Source organism: Vulpes lagopus, chromosome 2 (assembly GCF_018345385.1).
Source record: "Vulpes lagopus strain Blue_001 chromosome 2, ASM1834538v1, whole genome shotgun sequence".
Classification (NCBI taxonomy): Eukaryota; Metazoa; Chordata; class Mammalia; order Carnivora; family Canidae; genus Vulpes; species Vulpes lagopus.
The window spans coordinates 62,653,125-62,676,137 of NC_054825.1; the positions used below are offsets into that span (position 1 = coordinate 62,653,125).

At 36.2% G+C, this 23,013-nt stretch overlaps 1 protein-coding gene and 1 pseudogene across 2 annotated transcripts in view; both read left to right on the forward strand.

The window, feature by feature from the left end:
- Nucleotides 1-23,013, forward strand: part of WDR72 (WD repeat domain 72) — a 230,245-nt gene that overhangs the window by 158,700 nt on the left and 48,532 nt on the right. The gene's annotated exons all lie outside the window — the stretch shown is intronic.
- LOC121485850 lies at nucleotides 730-13,509 on the forward strand (annotated as a pseudogene).

The window sequence follows — 23,013 nt, forward strand, 5'->3', positions numbered from 1 at the left end:
GATGGGTGCTCATTAAATGTTTGTTGCCTGAGTGAGCAGATGAATGATGAATGACAGTGACAGACATATATTAAAGAACTAGTCTAGGCAGAATGGAAGAAATGCTAAATCATATGTTAATAGTCTGTAGGTAGGAAGAGAATGGAAAAGATCATTAAAGGGGTGACTTTTTTTTCTAAAGTGTTAATTCAGAGGTATTTCTTCAAATTTATCTATTTAGTTCAGGAGTAATTTATCTGTCTAAAAAGCCACTGGGAAAAAATTAATAGTCAGATGTTTGAAGGCAAAAACACCCCAAAACAAAACAAACAAACAAACAAACAAAAATTCAAAAAGCAAAAAACAAACCAACAACAAGGCAGAGTACTTCATTTTCAAACTCTGAGAAAAAGCTACAAGAAATGAAAGCAGTTAGTTTAAAGAGTTGTTACCTTTCTTTTTTTCTCTTTTACCTAATACAAGTGGACATGGGCTTTTCATATGTACTGTCCTCCAGCCAGACAGCCCTGCAAATCTGGGGGCACTGTAAAAGTGCTCCTTAGCAGAATATATGTAAGAGCACAGTAATGGTGAATACCTTTCAGGCCTCCTAGGTTTATTTTCATCTGAGTGAGGTTGGTCTTGGAATTTTAATTTTAAATTTTAACCACAATTTTAGTATTGTGGTTTTCAACTCTCTCAATCCTAGCATGGAGTCCATAGCCAATAGTATGTGATTGCACCCCCCCCCCTTATAATCTTAAAATGAAGTTTGTAAGTAATATAACTTCTCCACATATATAATTTATATAAAATTTAAAGAAAAAAAGAGTAAGTAATTTATGATAAAATAATATCTGTATCAATAGGTAAAAGATATAATGACCACACTAAAATTTATAATAAAAATGCTGACCAGCACACATCCAATCGCTAGGACACCAGCTGTTAATGCAGACTCCACGTGGTGGTGGTGTCAGTGACATAGCTCTGCAGATGGATTTTCTTGGCAAAGATATGGACAACAACAACAACAACAAAAAAGATATGGACAAGAGTGGCCGCCAGATTTAGCCATTCTTGATATACAGGGTTAGGTGCCTTCCTGGAAAATTCAGGATATGTTACAAACTTTGAAAGATTTCTATGTGTAAAATAAAGTTAAGAGTCTGAGCTCAGGAGATGATAAACAGGGCTTTCAGTTTCATGAACGTCCAATGTAATATGTGGAAACCATGTAAAATGTCAGGACAATTTTTCATTGTGAAGGACTGTCCTAAGCTCTGCATGACTTCTGGCATTTCTGGTCCCTGTCCATTAAATGCCAGCATCTCCACAATCATCAGGGAAACCAGATGTTCCTTGGCTCAGCAGTTCCTAGAGCATTCCCCTAGGGGGCAGTACCAATCCTGCTGAGAACCACTGCCTTCTGGAAAGGGATTCTTAGGTATTCTGAGGCTCTCCTTGCTTCTGTCCCTCCCCTCTTGTAAAAGTGCATAGGGAGATAAAACCAAATAGGTAACCCCTAACTAATTAGAGAAGTTCCTTTCTTGGATCCCTCATGTTTGTTCCTTCCTTTGTGCTCCACCCATGTCGTTTATACTTCAGTCATAGCACTTCCCAGTCTGTGTAGTAAATCCTCTGATTACAGTTCTGACTCCTCCATTAGAAAATGGACTTCTTGTCCTATTATTTCACTCTCATCGGTGTGTCCTCCACGCTTGGCTCTGGGCCTGGCATAGAGTCAATTTGTTGTCTGATTAAATGAAGAATGTGTGTTACTGAGCTATTAAGCATTCTCCGAGGAAGTCATCAAAGAAACATCCAAAATTTTCAATTGAAATTATTATTTTACAATACAGAGTAAACATAGTTTATCTTAGGATTTAAAAATTAAATGAACTAGGGTCACCTAACTGGCTCAATTGATGGAGTGGGTGATTCTTGATCTTGAAGTTGTGAGCTTGAGCCTCATGTTGGATATAGAGATTAAAAATTAAATAAATAAATAAATAAATGAACTATTTCCCCCATCTGTAAATTGAGAAAACTGGAAATGAGAATAATGGTTTAAAAGAGATACATACGTTCATTTAAATGATTAGGGACATAATTCCAAAACCTTAGCTTAGAACATGCTAATTTTTGATGTATTTTATCCATACAATTAGTATTCAAAGCATATTAAAATTATATTTTGAGATGTTCATAATATCTCTTGACCTATGCAAGATATTTCCCTTGGTGTCTCTGCATCAGAGTAGGAAATAACCAATTGTATTGATCAATCATCCAGCTGGTAGGTCCATCCTTCTATTCGTCAATTCATTCTGCCTCTTTTTTTTTTTTCCTAAAGATTTTATTTATTTATTTGAGAGAGAGAGCACAAGCAGGAGGGAGGACCAGGCTCTCCACTTGTCAGGGTTCAATCCTAGGACTCTGGGATCATTAGCTGAGCCAAAGGCAAATGCTTAACCAGTTGAACCACTCAGGTGCCCCTTATTCTGCCTCTTTTGAATATTTCATTTGATAGGTGCTGTGCATTCTATTTTTCAAAAGGCAGAGCCCTGTGAACATAATGAGACCACAATGCAGTATAAGATACTAAAGTTCCCATTGTTGTGCAAGCATGGAGAGCCACCTGAGGATGACTTTTTGTAGGTTTTGCATGGACTAGACATTCACATGTGCTTTGGAAAACAGTGGTGTGGCAGACATGGACTGGTGCACTGCTTAGATCACTCTATTAAAAAGGTCTACTTACCCAGCGGTGAGGAGTGTAGCTAGCTGACAACTTCCAGCTGTTGGCACCTCCAGGACCCCTCCTGAGGTCATACTCTTCTTGGAACAATGGCTGGGCAACATGGTGGTACAAGGGCCTAGCTACTTTTAGTCCATACAAGCCTCTTCTAACAGTCAGTCTTTGCTTTAGAGTTTCTGTTAGGTTGAGAGAGACTCTCTCAGATCTGCATACTGAGTAGAGAGGTACTTATCCAATTACGCTTTTGCTTTTTGTCTTTCACGAGTGTTAATTTCCAGTAAACCTTTTGCACTTCTAACTCCATCTTAACGTCTGTTTCTGGAAGGATCCAAATAACACCAATGAGAAGGAGCTTGGTGCAAAGAAGGATATTTCAGGCAAAAGGATTAATAAGAAGAGATAAGGAATGATTCTTATGGCCTGGTCAGGAAATGGAGATGAATTTGGTATGGGCAAGATACAGGAAATGAAGATGCCCTAGTCTGGATCCAAAAGATGCAGCATCTAGAATGTAAAGGTTATGCTATGGTGATTTTTTCCTGTAAGATAAAGGGAACTATTAAAAATTAAGAGGAGAAATGAGACATCTCTAGTACAAAGTAGAGAATGGATAAAGCAGGAGATAGAAAGAAACCCTTGTGTCCAAGTCTTGACAGAGTACTTGTTTAGTGTTTTATTTGTAAAGCAGAACTTACTTAGTTGGTTTTTTTATTGCCTGTTTATGAAGCTAGGTTATTTAGATGGAATATTAGTGCTTCATGTCTCACATGGGGAATACGTTCACATAGAGAGAGAAATTTTGCCTCCCTACTTTTAGACCAAACACCAATCAGGTCAACACCTGATTGACAGATCCTGTCAATCAGGATCTGTCAGTTCAGATCACGTAACACCTCCTCAGTTGCTATGGTTCTTATTGCTAATTTGAATTTATTTATCGTCTTTTATATATGATCAGTATCTCAATCTCTACCCTCCTTGGATCACTTCTTAATTTTTTCCCAACTTGTATGTATTAATATTTGGTCTGATTTCTCATCTCCTTTGGATGCATTTGTATCATTACCATTTATTGACAAGTTTGGGTTTCACCATCCATTTTTTTTTACCCTTTTTTGTGTGTGGATTTATGTAGACATTACTGACCTCCTTTTCTATAAACATCCTTAACTGCAACATTAAGACCAGGCTTATTAAGTGTTTGCTATTAGACAGTTTCCAGGAATAGGATATATTATTATTTCTCTTTACCATTTAAAAACTCTTGATTTAATGAATAGAATTTTAGCAAAGCAAGGTAACTTTGAAATGTGCTTTTCCATGTGTTTATATTAATATCCAATGAATAATTTCAAAGGTTAAGCTTCATGATCCATCTCTTCAAGCCATCTACTTAAGTCTAGAGTCATTACATCACCTGCTTTCCTTACGCCATTGATTTATGTTTCTTTCAAACTGCTGAGATTGGGAAGTATCATTTATTTTTTATATGACATCCCCTGCACTATGAAACAGTGTTTCAGAAGGTAATGGCAAAATACCTGTAATGCAGTACAGCCTTGCTTGCTCACCTGTGTGAATCAGTAACATCCCCATTAATGTTTGTCTATTCTCATAATACTGGAAGGGAGTAAAAGGTTTTAATTGTTCTTTTTTTCTGTAGTAAAGATATTGGGGGGGGATCCCCAGGTAATAGTAGTATTCAGATACCATAATGTGTCTAGGTTTAATGCTGAAAGCTAAAAAGGAGTTTTTAGAATTTTCTTAGGGATCACACATTTCAAGCTCTCCAAATTAGCTAAAGTCTCTTTACACTCTACTATGAATAAATGGCCATTTCAAGACCCCTAAATTATCTATTTAAACATTATTTTCAGAACCAACAAAAAAAGGTATATTACTTTCCAGATGATTAGCATGACTTTTCTAGTACTTAAATAACACTTTACTGTTTTCAAAAGGTTTTACTGTGTATTTTTATTTCTCCTTGCAGATATCTAATGAAGGGAGACTTTGCCCATTTCAATGAGAGAAAAACCAGGGCACGATAAACTTAAGTACCTATGCTATGTTATGACTCATTAGAAAATGGACTTACACCAGATCACACGCTCCTATGAGCAAATCTTAGATTCTTTCCTATAAGTCATACTATGTCTTGGGGCATCATGTAGAGGATGGAATTCACAAAAGAGTAAGCTCATTTATTTATGAAAATTGATATGGTTCCCTCTAGCTTAATTCAGGCCTTTCCCTAGGAGGATATTACCATTTTTATATTTCCAATGGCTCATTTTAAAGGAAAATATATTATACATTTTTAAAAATGAGTTAAATTATTTCTACTGTTAATGGTAATCTTCTGTTATGATATTCATATTATAAAAGCCAACTAGTAGTCAAAAATATAGGTTGATGAATGTATGTTTATAAATTGAAGACAGTCATTTCATTTCTTCCATAGTAAATTTGCTTTAAATACTGGTTTATTATATATGTTCACTTGTATTACAAATATTTCCAGTAAGCAAACACAAATCATTTTTATATTTAGCATTTAAGATGTATCTTAACTTGACCATTAAATCATCTATTAAATATTCAATTAAAATGGGTTTTGATCCATTTTTTTAAATTAGTGGTCAGGTATTCAGGGAAACAAGCTTGCAAGATATTTCTAAAACACAATTCACTTCATTTCTTGTTCTGTGTATTTTGTCAGAGAATGCCTTAATGTAACAGAAATCAGATTTGGTGTGTATTTTTACACCAAATCAAATTGTGCAGGCGCCACCCTCAGCTTTCTCCAAAACATTATAAAGGATAAGATTCCACCATGATATAGCTTAAGAAAGCAGCACCGCCCTGCAAGAAGTCCATAGGTGAAAAGTGAAGCTACAGGAGTATGTCTTACTGGAAAACCACGTGTCTTATAACACTATTACAGAATGGGATTTACAAGTTTACTTAGCTGAGTTCTGTCTTCTTCTGGAATCTGTATGTAAGGGATGTACGGTTTCTGTAGTTATTCTGTAGGCATAAATCATAAGTATAAAAGGTACTGAAAAAAATGTAAAAATGAAACTGCTAAGTAGTGACTAATGGTATAAAGCACTGAGAAGCTCCAGTTATAACTATATGAAGAGGGTGAAGGCATCATAAGTCATCTTATTTATTACAATTGGCAGGTTTCCCTTCCTAGTTGTATTGCATATGGTCTCATTTTTCCCCATCCTCTCCATGCTGTCTTCATTTCTCCAAATTTACAAGCCATAATTATAAATTTTAATATTTTAAATATATTCTTCTAATGTGTAGCGGTAATCCAAAATTATTAATTCCTTTTATCAAACAGAAATGGAAAAAGTCAAGTAAGCCTTCATAGGCTATTCCTAGTGTGAAGTGCTTTTTTAAAACAGTGCAAAATTTTTCATTTTTGATTCTTAGAGAAAGAAATACATGTTCTTCCCATATACATAGTTTCTTAAATATCAGAAAGTTACTACAAAATAGTTTCTACACTATTAAGTAAATTGGGTTCTTTTCATCTTTATAATTGAAAATTTGTAAATTATTAGAAAAATAAAGTCAAGCTTCACCAATAATTTCTGTCTCATATGTAAGCATGAACATATGTAAAGATTTTTACCAATGACTAGTTTCTTTTTGTTATTAGATAAAACATCTGAATTTGTGTTTTAAGACTTTTCTAAGCATCTAGAGCTTTTTTAAAAAATGAAGCAATCAATCAAATAGACAAACCATATCTTACTAGTTTAATTTATAATAATTTACGTATTACAAAGTTAAACACTTTGTTCAACGATATTTCAGTGAATTATGAGATTTGAAATTAAGACAGATGGATGACAGTCATATAAAATTTTGGTCTTGCCATCCAATTCATTTGGTATATTGCTTTGGATATACTACAGTGAAAAAACTGATGATTCACCCTGGTAAGCAGAATAGCACTTGTTACTGTATTTTTACATGAGTAAAACTGCCCGCTAACATTAAAACACATACACACAGCCTCTTTAATCAATGATACGTTTATATGTTTAAGTATAAGTACAGAGATTAACCTTGGATCTGCATACAACAGTTATTTGGCAGCATAAGTCAATGTGTTTATAGTTTCCAAGTTTATTAAAAATTAGTATAAAAATTTGTCTTTTTAAATTCACAGTTCTTTAACAACATCTAGAGTATCTTTTTAAAAAGACAGTTTGAATCAGATGATTCTGTAATTCCCTCTGAGAAATGCTGAGATTCCATGCAATGTAGGTTGGAAACTGCTGGACAGCATCATGAGGAGAGGCTGTATCATTTCTTCACACCATACACCTGGTACATTGCATCGTGGCAACTACAACAAATACTTGCGCAGTTATCTCTGTTCTATTTTTTTTTTTAATGGCCACGTTTAACTGTATGTTTTGTTAAAACTAAAGAAGCTGATCCTGTGATTTGAATAGCCTGAACTGTTGTCTAGCTGCCTTGTTTCAAGACTCAAGCTATATAAATCACACACCATGTCCCCTCGGAGTGCACCCTTACACTTGCCCGTGCCTCAGTTTAGTGCCCAGCTGGTGCTAAGCTAGCTGCTGACTTGCACAGAGTGGAATTCCAGGAAGTCGTCAGAGCGGGCCATTTTCCAATAATGCTCCCTGGCATGGACTCAGTTCAGGGCTCTTTTACAAATGGCTATTACACTGAGATCATGATGAGATTTCCTAGAAGTACACGCAATGCTTTTCACTAAAATTCCTAATTTGAAACTTTTTGTAAAAACGAAGGTTTCTCTTGCATTTTTAATGTCACATAACTATATGTCAATACATTTAGTGTCCCCTTAAGATATGGGAGTGCTTAGATCTCTTGGAGATGTGCTTTTTAAAATTAATTATTTTCACTTTGTATCACTTTGTTTTAGAAGTCAGGCTTAAATTTTACTGGGTTTTTATGTCTTTCTTCAGGATGGTTGAAGAGCACAGTCATGCTAAGTTATTAACTGTCCCTATTAGTTCTATCAGTTAGAGTTTCTGATGAACAAATGTTGCAATATGTACCCTGGACACAGGGCAGTGAGCTTGGGCTTATCTCAGCCTCGGTTGGTTTGTCAGAGCCTACCATAGCCCCCACAACCTAAGGAATCTAAAACACATAATAAAGTCTTTCAGTTCTAGATGTGATCATCATGCTATCCAGGGTGAAATAGAGGTGTAGAAAAATAAGTCTTCAGTTCCATCTTGAGAAGAGGACTGACTGCAGCTGTTGGCCCCTACTCTTTGATCTTTCTGTTGTAAGCATTTGGTATTTACTTGATTTTCATTGTATTTATTGGGGGAAGATGGGAGGTTAGAGATTGTATAGTACTTGCCACATGGGTGGAGTTCAGACAGTAAGACTCCCAGGACCTTCAAGTCAAGAGCCTTTGTAAGTCACTGAATCTAATCCCTTGTTTTTCTGCCCAGAAACCTGAAGTCAAAGAGGCCCAGTGACTTAAGGTCATACAGCTAGTTATGGAGTGAGACAGTATTCTAACCTAACTCTGCAATATTTGCTGATTTTTTTTTTTTTTAAATGTGCCATTTAGTATTTTCCCTTTCCTTCTGGTTGTTCTTGTTTTCCCATCAGATTTAATGTTTCTCCAGTAAGTGGCAGAGGAGCCACATACAAAAAGATATGGAAACCAGTTTGCATTCCCATAAGTCTCAATTGATGGGCTTTAGAGCCTCAAAGTCTAGCTGAAACTTACAAGGAGGGTACCTTTCTCTTTTCCCCCTTCTTATAACAAGACTATTCCAGCAAGACTTACTGATTTTGGTCAAGATATTCTTTTTTTTTTTCTTCTAAGATGTTATTTATTTATTCATGAGAGACAGAGAGAGAGGCAGAGACCCAGGCAGAGGTAGAAGCAGGCTTCCTGCAGGGAGCCCAATGTAGGACTCGATCCCAGGACCCCAGGATCACAACCTGAGCCAGAGGCAGTTGCTTTCAACAGCTAAAGCAATCCTATGAAAACAAATTTGTTCATAATGACTCTTCTACAACCCTTCAGTGGTACAGTACCCTCTTTCTTCTTTAGGTTCAACAGAACATTCAGACTTAAAACAGGACCACGCAGCACACCTCTCCCTGTCTACTGAGAGGGAGAGACAAAGACTGGGAGCCACAGGTGTCTATAGGGCAGCAGTGGGCCTTGCTCATCTGGGAGTCCCTATAGCTGTCTAGCAGCTTAGCTGTGGGAGTCACCTTGTAGAACAGCCTTATAACTCTGGCAACAATTCTGTAGGCATGGCTTGCTAGGTCCACTCACAGGGAAGCCTCAAGCTATGATAATTAACATTTTTATGGTTCATGTAGAGTTCTTTGTGGTCCAGATAGAATTTACCAATGAGAGGCCATTTTTACTATCAATAATGTCACCCTGAGATGTAGTTAACATTCTGCCTTTATTAAGTTCCCAAGGGAATCCAGCTAGAGTTAACCAAAGGTCAAGTTCTTATGAAGAAAATAAAGATTTATCTAATTATTTTTAAAATTTTATTGTAGTATTTTAAAAAATTCTTTAAGCTCACATGACTTCCCTTTTCTCTAGGTTAAAGTGCATGTTATTTAAATGACTCACAAGAATCATTTTTACCTGGCCACTGTACACCTCTCTAGTCCCATCTTGTGTACTCGCACTAGCCTTGAACTCTACAAATTAGCACACCAAATCCTTTCAGTTCCTCTAAAGGACCTGTCCCGACTTGGCTCTCATCCTTCACACATGCTATTCCACCACTGATTTATTTATTTAAAAATTTTTGAGTGCCTCTCATGAGTCAAGTGGTAAGCAAGGCTCTGAAGATACAATGAAAAAGACAGGCTCATGGAATCCACACCCCTTGCCTGAAAAACTTTCCCCCCCACTTTTGCCTGAGAACTTCATGTTTCAAATGGAATATTATCTTCTCTGTGATGCCCTTTCGCTTTCCCTAAAATAGGTTAGGTGGCCTGCCCTATATTTCAGATACCACCACACTGACTGCCCTGTAATTGTCATTGCCTGGCTTCTTGTCTACTGCTCATGATGGGAAAAGTATATGTGTAACTTACTCACCATTATATTTTCAATATTTAGGTCAGTGCAAGGCATCCAAGAGATTCTCAAAAATATTTGGTAAGCGAATGTGACAATTCTAGGAATTCTAGAATTATAATATGCATTTAAAACCACAAATACTATATTTCTAGAGCCAAAAATTCAGATATTTTGGACGCAGATGCCCACTAAAATTTATGGTAGAAGTGGACTATTTTTATTTTTTAAAAATATATTTATAAATTAAAAATAAAAGCAATAACATTGTGGAAAATTAAGTAGATAGTTTTTGTGGTTTTTTTAAAAAATGTTGGCCACTCAGAATCAAATCACTCGAATAAAGCAGTCTCTAGAAATTACTACCACACATCTGAGTAGGAAATATCCCATTCTTTCCAAAATAACTGGGTTATTCTAAAACCTAAAGCCAATGTTAACATTAGTGGACAAATAGAGAGGTCAGTAGGGGCTTCAAAAATTCAGAAACAAACCTAGGATTCTCATTTTCACTTAATGTAGTCTTTGAAGTTTGTCCTGACAACCAAAGAAAAGAAATTATTTCTCATTAAGAAATCATATACAAAAAAAAAAAAAGAAATCTTATACAGATGGCAACTGTGAGGATAAACATCCTTTCCTGGAACTATTTTTCTTGGAATTTACCACATGAATTCCAATATAAAGCAATATTACATCACATGGCAGAGTATACCTCCTATCAGTTTTTCAAAAGTTATGAAAAAATGCTCTTAAATATGGTAATTTGTTATATCAGCCATCCATAAAATCAAAGAATATGATATTGAGTCATAGCTCAGAAGCCATATCGTTGATTGACTGAGATAATGTAGTCGAAGACATTATATTCTGATGGTCTGAGAGTGCAGGGATAGAATTTGGAATAGTATAGGTCAGTGGATAGTTAACATGCCCATTTAGGCTTTTTGTCTCAAATATCAAATATCTTAAATGAGTTTGGAGAGGTGCTGGACTACATTCAATTTGCAATCAAATTCCCTTAATAAGATTTTACAGTGAAGAAATTCTTCCTTGCTGATTAAAATAAGAGCCATAATTTTGTGAGTCAGGTACTGACCAAAGTCCTTACATAAGAAAAGACAGCACATTGGAACCCAGCCACAAACAGCCCGGGAGCGTACAAGTAGCATCCTAGTCTTCTGGAAAGAAGAGTGGATATTTCCTACTCAGATGTGTAGCAGTAATTTCTAGAGACTGCTAAGACTTAGAGATCTGGAGTGCAAGTTCAAACTACTCCCCTGTATGTGTATTCTGTTTGATTTACACAGTACTTCATGGAAGAAGAAGAAAAAGAACTCAATTGCCAACATTTAAAAACCAGATTTTGCAAAATAGTCTGGATTTCTGCCTCCTCATGAAAAATAGCAAGAAAGGCCACACCGAGTTGTCATTTTAGTGTGACGATGTGAGGCTGGAGAGCCAACCTTTTCCGAGTGAGTGTGTGCCCTTTATGTCATCTCAGTACCCACTAAACCTGCTGTATTCAGTTTTCACCCTGTTCTTACGAGAACGGGGTTTTTGACTTGCTCAATACTATGAAGAGGTAGATTTAGCTTGAAAAATTCTGTGTGTGTGAATCTGTAGGGTTAGGGAGGAAGGAAAGAAAGGAATCATCATTTAATGGGCATCTAAATTTCACCCAGTGAGCCATGGGCACCACACAAGTTGTTATACATACAAAAAGGAATGAGACACAGAGTACATCAAGTGTGTCCTTTGCTGAGGGCAATGGTCACGGCTGCCCTGAAACCACCAGAGTTTCAGAGGATTTGGAGGCACTGTACCCTACTTCTGTTTTCTGAATATCCTTAAAATTTCATTGTAAAATGTTTGTCTTGCTGATATCTCAAGGAATCTGTGAAAGATGCTAACAATGGGGATTCCTTTCAAGTGTGTCTGTCTTGGGAGACATGGGGAGTCCTGCACTGACTGACTTGACACCAGCCAAACTGCTGTACTTTGAGGTACAGCCCTTGGTGCAGGATCTGACAAAATAACAATTACACAAGATCACAAGAGCTGAGGGGTTTAATCAGAATGCAGTCTCATGGGGGAGCAGAGCAGGCTTCATGCCAGGGTGGGGCCAGTTCGTGAATGGTTTTGTATGACACACTGTAGGAAACTGTCGGGTTTCTGATTTTAGTATTTCTCAGTATGGTCGATGGCTCAAAGATTGAAGGGGCTAAAGCAGGAAGGCTAGTTGTCTGTGTGGGCTCCAGAGACGTCTTCTTCCCACCCTGCTGAAGCTGTTGTCTGTCAGTTCCACTCTCTGGGTAGTTAAATGGACTAAATGATCGCACAGGTTTACCATTAGCAATTAAATCTTTGTGTCTCATGGGTGTTGACAGCACCCATTGAAATGCAAGGGGTTAAAACTAAACCAATTATGGGCATCAATATTCAAATGCAAATTTGAATTCCCCGATTTTAGTAGCAGCCCAAAATTCTTTGGTCTTTGCACACATCATCTAATTTAATTCTGATAACAACTGTGTGAACTAGAACCACCATCTCCGTTTTACAGATGAGGAAACTGCGTTCAGTCTCCCTTCTAAGATAAATGACTTGTTTGCATAAACAAAGCAAGCATGCAGGCTCAGGCTATACCTTTCAAATGTCAACATTTAAGGCTTTTAAACTCTAAGTTGATTTTTTTTATGCCTTGTAATAAAGCTGTGTGAGGGGACATATAGGGTTACTATATTTCAAAACTAAGGTGTTTGTGTTAGTAATTAAAATTTTATTTGCAGAACAAGCCCAGTTTTATTTCAATGCAGAGCATGTAACAAATACTATTGATTATAGCCTAATACATAAAGTGTCAGTACCCAGATAATAAAGCATCTCCTTGGCATATTGTAGAAACTGGCCATGAATCACTTCCCGTGAACATCAAAGATTAAGTTTACATTTACCCTTAGAGGTTCATGTTCACTTGGCAGTTTTCAAATATAGTTAGTAGTGATTCTCCTGTTGACTTTGGAACATATAGGTTGCTACTCACATAAAAGAAAATCTGAGTGCGCCTAAGGGAACCTACGGAGGCCTAGGGGTGAGAGGGCCCACCTAGGTTAAGAGTTTGGAAACGTCCGGGGTGAATGGGAAGAACAGTCAGTAGGGGGGACTTCATGTTTTCTGTGGATCGTTTGATCAGACTTGTTGTGGAAGAGGGATTGAATCAGCTGCCATATAAAGAATGCATGGTGACCACCCCAACAGGATACAAGTATGAAGGAATGAAATTTGAGAAGGGAAATTGTTGTGTCAGCATAATGAGAAGCGGTGAGGCAATGGAACAAGTTTTACAAGACTGCCATCAATCCATATGTATTGGGAAGATCCTGATTCAGAGTGAAGAGACACAAAGAGCCAAAGTATATTATGCTAAGTTCCCCCAGACATTTACTGGAGAAAAGTCCTTCTGATGTATCCAATTCTCAGTACTGGAAATACTGTAATTGAAGCTGTAAAGGTTCTTATAGAACATGGAGTTCAACCCAGTGTTATTATCCTACTCAGTCTGTTCTCTACTCCTCATGGTGCCAAATCAATCATTCAGAAGTTTCCTGAGATCACAATTTAAACTACTGTTGCGCCTACACATTTTGGGCAGAAATACTCTGGGACAGACTGAGTTACCAAAGGAAAATTACTTATCTTGTGTAATATTACATTTAATGTTTGAGTTTCTACTTGTTTTATTAATTCACTTGAGGAATGGCAGAGAAAATTTTGCCTTGTAATTTTTGGGAGTGAGTATAATAAAAAGGAAATATTTGAGGTTTATTTAATTTATTTGGTTATTTCTTTACTGTTGGTACCAAATTCAATAGGGAAGTACACACAACTCTTAGAAAATATTTTAATAGCATTCTTATGCAAGTTGATGATCCCTCAGGGCATTGAAACTATTTCCTAATATTTTTTTTAAGTAGGCTCCACACCCAGCATGGAGCCCACTGCAGGGGCTTGAACCCACAACCCTAAGATCAAGACCTGTGCTGAGATCAAGAGTTAATTGCATTTAATTGACCGAACCATCCAGGTGCCCCAAAACTGTTTCATAATTTTTCAGTCTCTCAGTTTGGACTTCGTTTGCCACCACAGTAAAAGCCCAAATGAAAGTCCATTCTTTGGTCCACTATAGTTTACATTTTGTTTAGTTTCCTTTTGGTTCTAGGGAAATTCCATGTTATGGCTGTTGTCACCTTCTTCTACTCTTTACTTCCCAGTACTATACATGCTGGTTACTTGGAGAGGATGAAAAGGGATGCTTCCTGGAATTTTACATTTCCATTAATATCCTCACTCTGTTAGCAGACCCAGGTTATATGGTTAGCTCTTTAGTCAAGCCATTGTTTTTCATGGTTCAGTTCCCATCCTGTGCATTGTTGGTAGATGCTTTGCCAAGTACAATGCAGTGAAGAAGATGGTGAGCATTTTCAACAACTGAAACTGTAAAATTAATTTACATAGATAGATTGAACCAGAGATATCTGGATGCTGACAAAGGTGGGCTAAGTACTGTTAATGCCATCAGTGCCCTAGAAAGGAATTAGTGGGGTTTTTCTGAGGTATGGGGGAAAGAACAGTTTCTTGCTGAGTTTTATGACCAATAAAGTACATTAAACTGCTACATTTTTAATTTGGATATTTCATTAAATTTGGAAATGAGTTCTTTTGCATACTTGTCAACTGTAGCTGTAATAATGTTAAAAATACCATGATATTTTTTAAATCCTTAAGATTTATACATGTTTACATTTAGGCCTCTGAAAGGAAGACAAACTGTTTTAGAAATCAGTGTTTGTGTTCTGAAACTTGCTTTGGAAATCCTGATCTTATTTTACATTGAATTAAACATTTAACAGTGAAAAAAGAAAAGAAAAAGAAAATCTATGACTCATTTCCTTAGATTGCTTTTCAAAATACGTATGATCAAAGCATAACATATGTAAATTACATGCAAACATACGCACATATAAATTGATATATATGCATTATGTTTAATTTTCTGATGTTTAATTTTTAGCAGCCTGTTTAAATACATTCTAGGACAGTGTCCAATGGAAGTCTTCCTTGCACTGAAGTGAGGGCTTGATGTGTGAATAGTTTTCATCCTACCTAATACTGCCATCATGAATACCTTATGTCCTCCTTCTCCCTCTCCATATACACTTTTCCATATCTAAGTACAGAAAAAAATAAACTGAATATATCCTATGGAAATTTTATGTTAATTTGTTTTATAGAAATTTTTTAAAAGATTAAATATTAGGAAATAGTTTCAATGCCCTGAGGGATCATCAACTTGCATAAGAATGCTATTAAAATATTTTCTAAGAGTTGTGTGTACTTCCCTATTGAATTTGGTACCAACAGTAAAGAAATAACCAAATAAATAAACCTCAAATATTTCCTTTTTACTATACTCACTCCCAAAAATTACAAGGCAAAATTTTCTCTGCCATTCCTCAAGTGAATTAATAAAACAAGTAGAAACTCAAACATTAAATGTAATATTACACAAGACAAGTAATTTTCCTTTGGTAACTCAGTCTGTCCCAAGATTTAATCTGTGTCATTTGCCTTATTTCTCTAATATCTAGGTCAATGCTTGCCAACATTAGGCCATGAGTATTTGTTGAATGAATACATGAATTTAACTCAAAGACAGTCACCTACAGAATGATTATCATTGCCTCTGCATGAGCTTAGCCATGTGTAGAAGGCATCTCCTCATTTAGTTTTCACTTTGGTTGAATGATTTGCATTAGCAGTTCCACTTGTAGCTAAATTTTGAATTAAGCTTGGATTTTTAATTGTCACTTAAAATATCTTCAGAAGGATTACACTTGGATGTAAAACTGAAACAATACGGCCTTGGATTCAGAAGACTGCCTTTCACACGAAGAGATATGATTGAAGACTGTAGAAATAGGTAAATCTTTTATAAGACATCACCAAATTTTTAATCTGGAACTATCCTTATAACTGACTCATGCATTTTAAAGGACTAAGAAGCTTCCAGATGGCTTTCAAGAGGATCTGCTTAACACCTGGGATATGTCACTTAATTAAAGATATTTTTAAAATATAAAACTATGACATCAACATTTAGAAAATACAAATGAAATTGATTATGTTAAAATTGATAAAGGAGTTAAAATTACAAGCAAGAATCACGAAAAGCAGTTCATCAAATGACACTGTACAGAAAAACAACAGCCAAGAGTAAATCTGAAAAATTCTAGCCTCTGAACTACATTATTAGGATATTGGAAAAGAAAGGAAATTGTATTATATGAATAGTATGCCATTGCGAGACACAAAGTTAAGGTAGTTAATGTATGAATGTCACAGAAAGAAAAAATAAAGTTTTCTGACACATTTGCTCTCAGAGTTGATTGGCACTATTTGGAAGGCATGTCTTACTTTTGTTCTTCTCTTACTAAGTACCTCATTTTGTCCAAATGACACCCCTAAATGTGTATGTGAATATATGTGTATTTCCTTTATCCCAAGATACCATCAATTCCTAATGTAACATCAATTTTACAACCACTGTTAGGCTGAAGGGAATTCTACATTAACTGACTACATTTAATAATAATAAGAAGAAACTTATTATTCACAAAATATGGAAATTTTGTATTTGTAGTGAATTGATAAAAGATGTGGTTCTCCAACAAGGAGAGCCCTACTTGCTACTGGAGATTGATGAGATTCAGGAACATTTCCAGAAGAGCAATACCTGGAGCACAGCATGGATAGTGATAAAAGACCCAGGCTTTTCTTTATCCCAGTATCAGTCACTGGCCTCAGGTCACGTGGGATATGCAACTTTCTGGGCATCTCTAGTCAAGTTGTTTTCTCTGCTTAGGGCAGTTTCCAGAGAAAAGTCAAGAGTTTCTGGCAGAAGTTCTCTCTCTCTCTCTTCCACAGATTTTTTTTTTTTTTATGAAGTCAAATTTATCATTTTATCTTTGATGAGTTGTGCTTTTAGAGTCAAGTCTAACAAAAACTACCTAGCCCTAGATCCTGAGAAGTGTCTCGTTTTTGTTTTTTTTTTAAATATCAATATAAGCTTTTAAAAATAGAATCCTTCAGTGTGAAAGAAAGATATACAAAGAAAGAGAAAAAGAGAGTATGTGTACCTACAAAAACATATCATCCTTGCTGGAAGACCAACTCACTTCTACTGTATTGTTGAGTGTGAATCACCTTTACACACTTTGAAGACCACAAAGTCTACCTACTTTAAATGTTCTTTTTTTGGTAATTTATCATTACTATAAAGATAAACAAGTAAACCAAAACAAAAAAAGTAAAGACATCTGAAACAACGCAAATTATAATCACTCACTCACAAAGTGACATCCTGGGGCAGGGGGGCACATGATAAATGAGATCATTACTCTTGTGAGAGCAAACTTGAGTACTCTGTGAGGAGGGGCTTAATTAAAGCTACAGAAACCATATTTCCTTATAAATGTCTAGGTGGCTCATTCTCTGTGCTTACATTGTACATTTGGTCTTATGAATGCAAATAAATGCCTTATAAGCCAATGCACAGATGGAATTCCTGACATATGGAATTCTTGTGATTTGAATGGGTGATTCAGAATATGACTAGGATGATATCCGTCTTGGCTCTATATTTAATATTGAGTTTTAGCCGATAGACACATGCTTCAATACTATTGTAGTAGACAACTCTCAGGATGCCTGTTGATGCTTCCTTTTCTTTATAGCCTGCCCATGACCTTTCAGAGAGCCTGTACCTACAGTGCAGATGCATGAGCTACTGGTCATGTAACCTTGTGACCCTGCTCATCTCTAATTGGACCAGGAGTGAGTAGAGACCTAGGACAAAATGAGATTTTCTGTCCCCAAAATTGGAGGCTGGGAATGTAGAAGCCCAATACAGTTTCTATTTGATATAAATCAGAATGATCACATAAAGACAGGGATGGGATGGCTATAGTAATTCAAAGCATAGGAGGCTCATCTGTAGAGAGAAAGAAGAATGATCACGTGTGCAGAAAGGAACAGACCTTATGTCCTGTAAAGAGGAAAGCAAACCTTGTACTTGTGTGTGTTTCAGTGAATCCCCCACTGTGGTTAAACACTCATGAGTTCTTCCAATTCTTCTATTACCTAAGACAATTTGGTAATTAAATATTATTTTACACTTTAAATATATCATAATCAAAAAGTCCTCTACTCTTTGCACGAGATCCCAAAGACAATGGGGATTTGTTATGTGCCAATAGTATCTTTGAGTTATATATGCTTATAATATAGGTTGCCTTGACAGAAGCTAAATGACCAACTCCTGGGAAGTAGCTCTACATATGGAGTTGTGTGATATTTGAGTGAAATGGTCTATAATCTGACTACAAATGATTATTAATGTTCTTAGAACAGAAATTGACATAGAATTTCTAAGCTATGAAGTGAAACAGTGACTAGACAAAATAGGAATATTTTGCCTCAGAAGATTTTATCCTTTTAACATTTCATGTTAGCATGAGGGACATGATTAGTGAGCACCCTAGTGAAAAGGGGAAAAACTGTTGGGATTATTCCAGAAGCCAGAGCAAGGACCATTGCTAGACATATTAGGGAGGTTTGTGTACAGTACTTTAGGAAAAATATTCACACTTAGACCTGTTTGAATGATGAACCAGTCTGCCTCATTGTGTAATGAGCTCCCTGTTATTGCTGTTCAAATAGTGGCAATCAAGAAGTCTGAGTCACTGTTTTGAGTATGAAGTTGGTTAGAAAACCCCTATTTTCAAAAAAACAAAAAACAAAAAACCCTATTTTCTACTCTATAGAAATTGACTTCCTTTGGATCATCTTATGAATCTGCAAAAACAAAAGTTTACCTGCTTAAGTTTTTTTAAGAGGTAACCTCCTTTAAAGTCACTGCTGTTGGTCTCAGGGTCAGCACCCCAAAAAAATAAGTAAATAAATAAAGTTGCAAAAAAATAATAAAGTTGCTGTTTCCAAATGCATATATATGTGTGATTCATATATATGTGATTCAAATGTTAAATGTTAAAAATCTCTTTTACATTTAATGTAAATAAGACCACTATTTTTAAAAATCAGGTATCTATTATTAAGTATTATATTTCTAACATTTAGAAATATAAGGAGAGTTTACTTAAACTAAACTTAGGAGAAAAAAGTGTCTAAAATCAAAGCTTGATTTGGAACATTCTAAATAATCGATAGTTTTTTGTTTTTTTTTTTCTGTTAAAGGCAACCAAGAAAAAAATAAATAAATAAAGGCAACTAAGTTTGTTATGTTCAGGATAATGAGCAATTGATATTGAAGGTAAAACTTGATAGAATGGGGGATCCCTGGGTGGCGCAGTGGTTTGGCACCTGCCTTTGGCCCAGGGCGCGATCCTGGAGCCCTGGGATCGAATCCCACATCAGGCTCCATGCCCTCTGCCTATGTCTCTGCCTCTCTCTCTCTCTCTATCATAAATAAATAAAAAAAATTAAAAAAATATTTAAAAAAAAAAAACTTGATAGAATGGAGGAGTATTGAAGTTAAAGAGATTCCTAATAAAGCTTAGACGTAGGGAAGCCCAAGTGGCTCAGTGGTTTGGCACCGCCTTCAGCCCAGGGTGTGATCCTGGAGACCCGGGATTGAGTCCCATGTGGGGCTCCCTGCATGGAGCCTGCTTCTCCCTCTGCCTGTGTCTCTGCCTCTCTCTCTCTGTGTGTCTCTCATGAATAAATAATAAGATCTTTAAAAAAATAAAAAGCTTAGAAGTAATTATTTCAGTTTTTAAAATCTATTTATAAAATAGAAATCTGGCCCAATAATTTAAAATTATGTATTAAAATTTAGCTATTTTCACTTAAATATTAATAGTATATGTTAGATATTTAATTGGTTTTTTAAATGTTTTAATATTACAATTTTATTTATATAATTTTCAGGGTGTCTGTTCCCATAACAACCAATTAAATACATACAAACGTTTATATTCCATATTTGATTCTAATCATAAATTCTCAACTTTGGTATATTCAGAAGTGGAATGTGAAATATTATTTGTAATTTATAAGACAGATTGTATAAACTGCTAAACAAGAAAATCATTGTCATGTCTCCAGGCCATGCCACATACTAGGTATGCTACAGAGACTGTTTGACCACTTTAAGAGAATGTATTCCCTTTGAAAAGAGGTTTGTTTTTTGTTTTTTTCCTTAGGAGGGAATTGGGGAGAGTGGGCAGGTTGGAATTTTTCGAGACTGAATCCATCAGTTGACTGACAGCACCTACATATTCTTCCCCCCAAATATATTGTATGAACTGCATATTACACAATCCAGGCAGTCTCAGAAAATCTATACTCATTTCTCCATTCCAAATGTGAAGGTCCCCCTTAAACCTCGAAGACTCCTGGAAGGATTTACAGGGAAAATATAACGAGACTGATTTTCTAACACGTGTTGGACACACAGCTCACATAAACCTTCGGGTAGCCCTCCATAGATTTATATGAGGTGGTGCAGGAGAATTCTCCTAGCCATTCAGTGCAACTCTCCTGCTTCTGAGTTATGTCAGGTACATAGGAATCACTCCCAGACATTCTCCCGGGACTACAGCCTTGCCTTTAAATCCTCAATTTGACACTTTTCTGCATGGTTATTAGAGCTTTAAAGAAATGTATCAGGACTCTCAGCTAGCTTAGGGAAAGCGATTTTCCCCTAAACTATCACCTCCACAAGACAGTACTGGTGCAGATGTGTTAAGAACCTATTTTCCCTTGTGTTGAGGGAACATTTTATGAACATTACTTTCATAATACATGAGAATCTTAGAAGTGAAAAAAAAAAGAGTGTTAATAATTTCATTGTAAAGTAATTCAAAGTGTTTTTGTTTTAGTTTGTTTTCAAAAGTTTGGCTTGGGGATACATTTTCTTCTGGTTTTCCTTCCTTTCTTCTTTTCTCTTGGTTTATTCTTAGTTTCTTTCATGTTCTCCTCATCTTCAACCTGTTCCTTAAATATTGCTCCCTGGATGAGCTCATCCATGCTGGTGACTCCCTAGCACAGTGGCTGTATGTCCCCAACTATATCATCTCCAGACCAGACTGTTCTGCTTCTCAGACAGTAGGGTATTTTAGACTGCAGCTTCTACCAGCACTTCAAACTAAACATCAGTTTTGTGCCTTATATCCCTCCCTTGCTTCCCAGTTGTAAGTTTTGTTGGTTCCCAGTCTTGGCAGACAATGCTGATCTGTTCCTTTTCTTTATGTCCGGGATGCAGTCGGTTGCCCAAATCTGTCAATTCTGCCTCTTGGGTAAATTACAAATGAATCAACCTTTGTCCATCACAAACAGGATATTATAGTGGTTCAAAGCACTTGCTATGAACCAACAGTTCAGTGGATTTTAATCCCAGTTTTGCCATGTACTACTTGCATAAACAAACCACTAATTAATTTAAGAGCCTCAGCTTTATTTTGTTTGTTTGTTTTGCCCTCTGAAACCAGAAATAACAATAGCTATCCATCAGTGTTGTTGCAAGTAATAAATGTGATAATGCAGTTTGCATGCTCAGCACAGAGTCTGGCCTATAACATATACTCAATAAAGATCCTTATCTTTCCACATAATCCATAGCAGGTTATCTCTTCTTAGCTAACTGCTGAGCTTCTAATCGCCCTTCTTTCTTCCTATCTTACCTACTCCAATGCATCCATTCTCTGCATTGCAGTGAGGGTTATCTTTCTAAAATATAAGCCTAGGCAGGTCATTCCTTCTCTTAAGACCCTTGATTTACTCCCTGGGTTTCCCAAGATAAATGTCAAACTTCTTTATGGAGAGTAAGGAAACAATCCTTTCTTCATACAGTGCCAGGGATTGTAGATTAGTACAGCCTCACAGAGAACAGTTTGGCAAAATCTACCAACATGTTAAGGGATGATACCCTTGACTCCAAAATTCTATTTCTTGGAGTTTAGATAAGTGCACATGTTTGAAATTACTTAGGTACAAGTTTATTCTTTATGGAATTGCTTATAAGAGTCAACAATTGGATAAAAGCTAATTGTATACCAGTGGATTAATGGTAAAATAAATCATGGTATATGTATATACCATATACTATATGCAGTGTTTACAGAGGGTAAGATGTGATGCAATCACTAAAATAATATCATGCCAAAAATGCAAGTTATAGAACTATGCATAATATAGCTTATTGTTAATATCTTGGGACAGGGCATTAGGAATATATGTTCAAATATTATCGTATAGGCATTTAATATTTTTGAAAGTGTTAATGGTGGTTTTTTTTTGCAGAAAGAGAAATGGGCAACTGGAGAAAGGATGGAAGGAGAGCTTTTAATTATATATCCTTTCTACACATCTCATTCAATGCACATGTGTTCAAAATATAAATTATAAGAAAGAGAAACAGATGTCCTTCGTGACAAGCTCCTTCCAACTTCTGCAAATGGATCTCTTGTCTTGGCCAAGTTTTTTAAATCAGCTATCTTGGGTCCCTGGAGCTCTCCTTCTCAGACAATTCCATTGCTGGGAACACTTTCCCCCATCCTCCCTCCATTGTGCCCAGATGAGGCCTGTGAAGCTTCTCTGCCACCTTTTCACAAAACCTTTTCTGGGCTTTTAAGATTGAATCAGTTGCTTTTTTCCCTATACACTCCAAAGCACCCACACTTATTATTTGGACTTAGGAAATTATCTTGTAGACCACTGATTATCTGTTAGAATTATCTGGAGTACATGTTAAAAAGGTATATATCTGTGCCCAGCTAGATCTGTTAATTCAGAATCTGTGCTTGTGCACCTTCAGAATTTTCATTTTTCATAAGTTCCTGGCTGGTTTTTCTTTGCAGTAAGCTTTCCATTGTAGTTGCCTGTTTTCCAGTCTTGTCTCTTTCCACTAGGTTGTCAGCAGGACTTATCCTCATTTCATGCACTTAGCAATGTGACTAAAAAATAGGGGTGTTCAGTAAATGTTGAAGGAATGAATGCCAACCTCCTGAATAAGACTTTGGCTAGACTAGTAAAAATAATTCTTACAATACTGAATGTGGATGCTGATGGTGATAGCAGCCAAGTGGCTTATCTAAGGCCA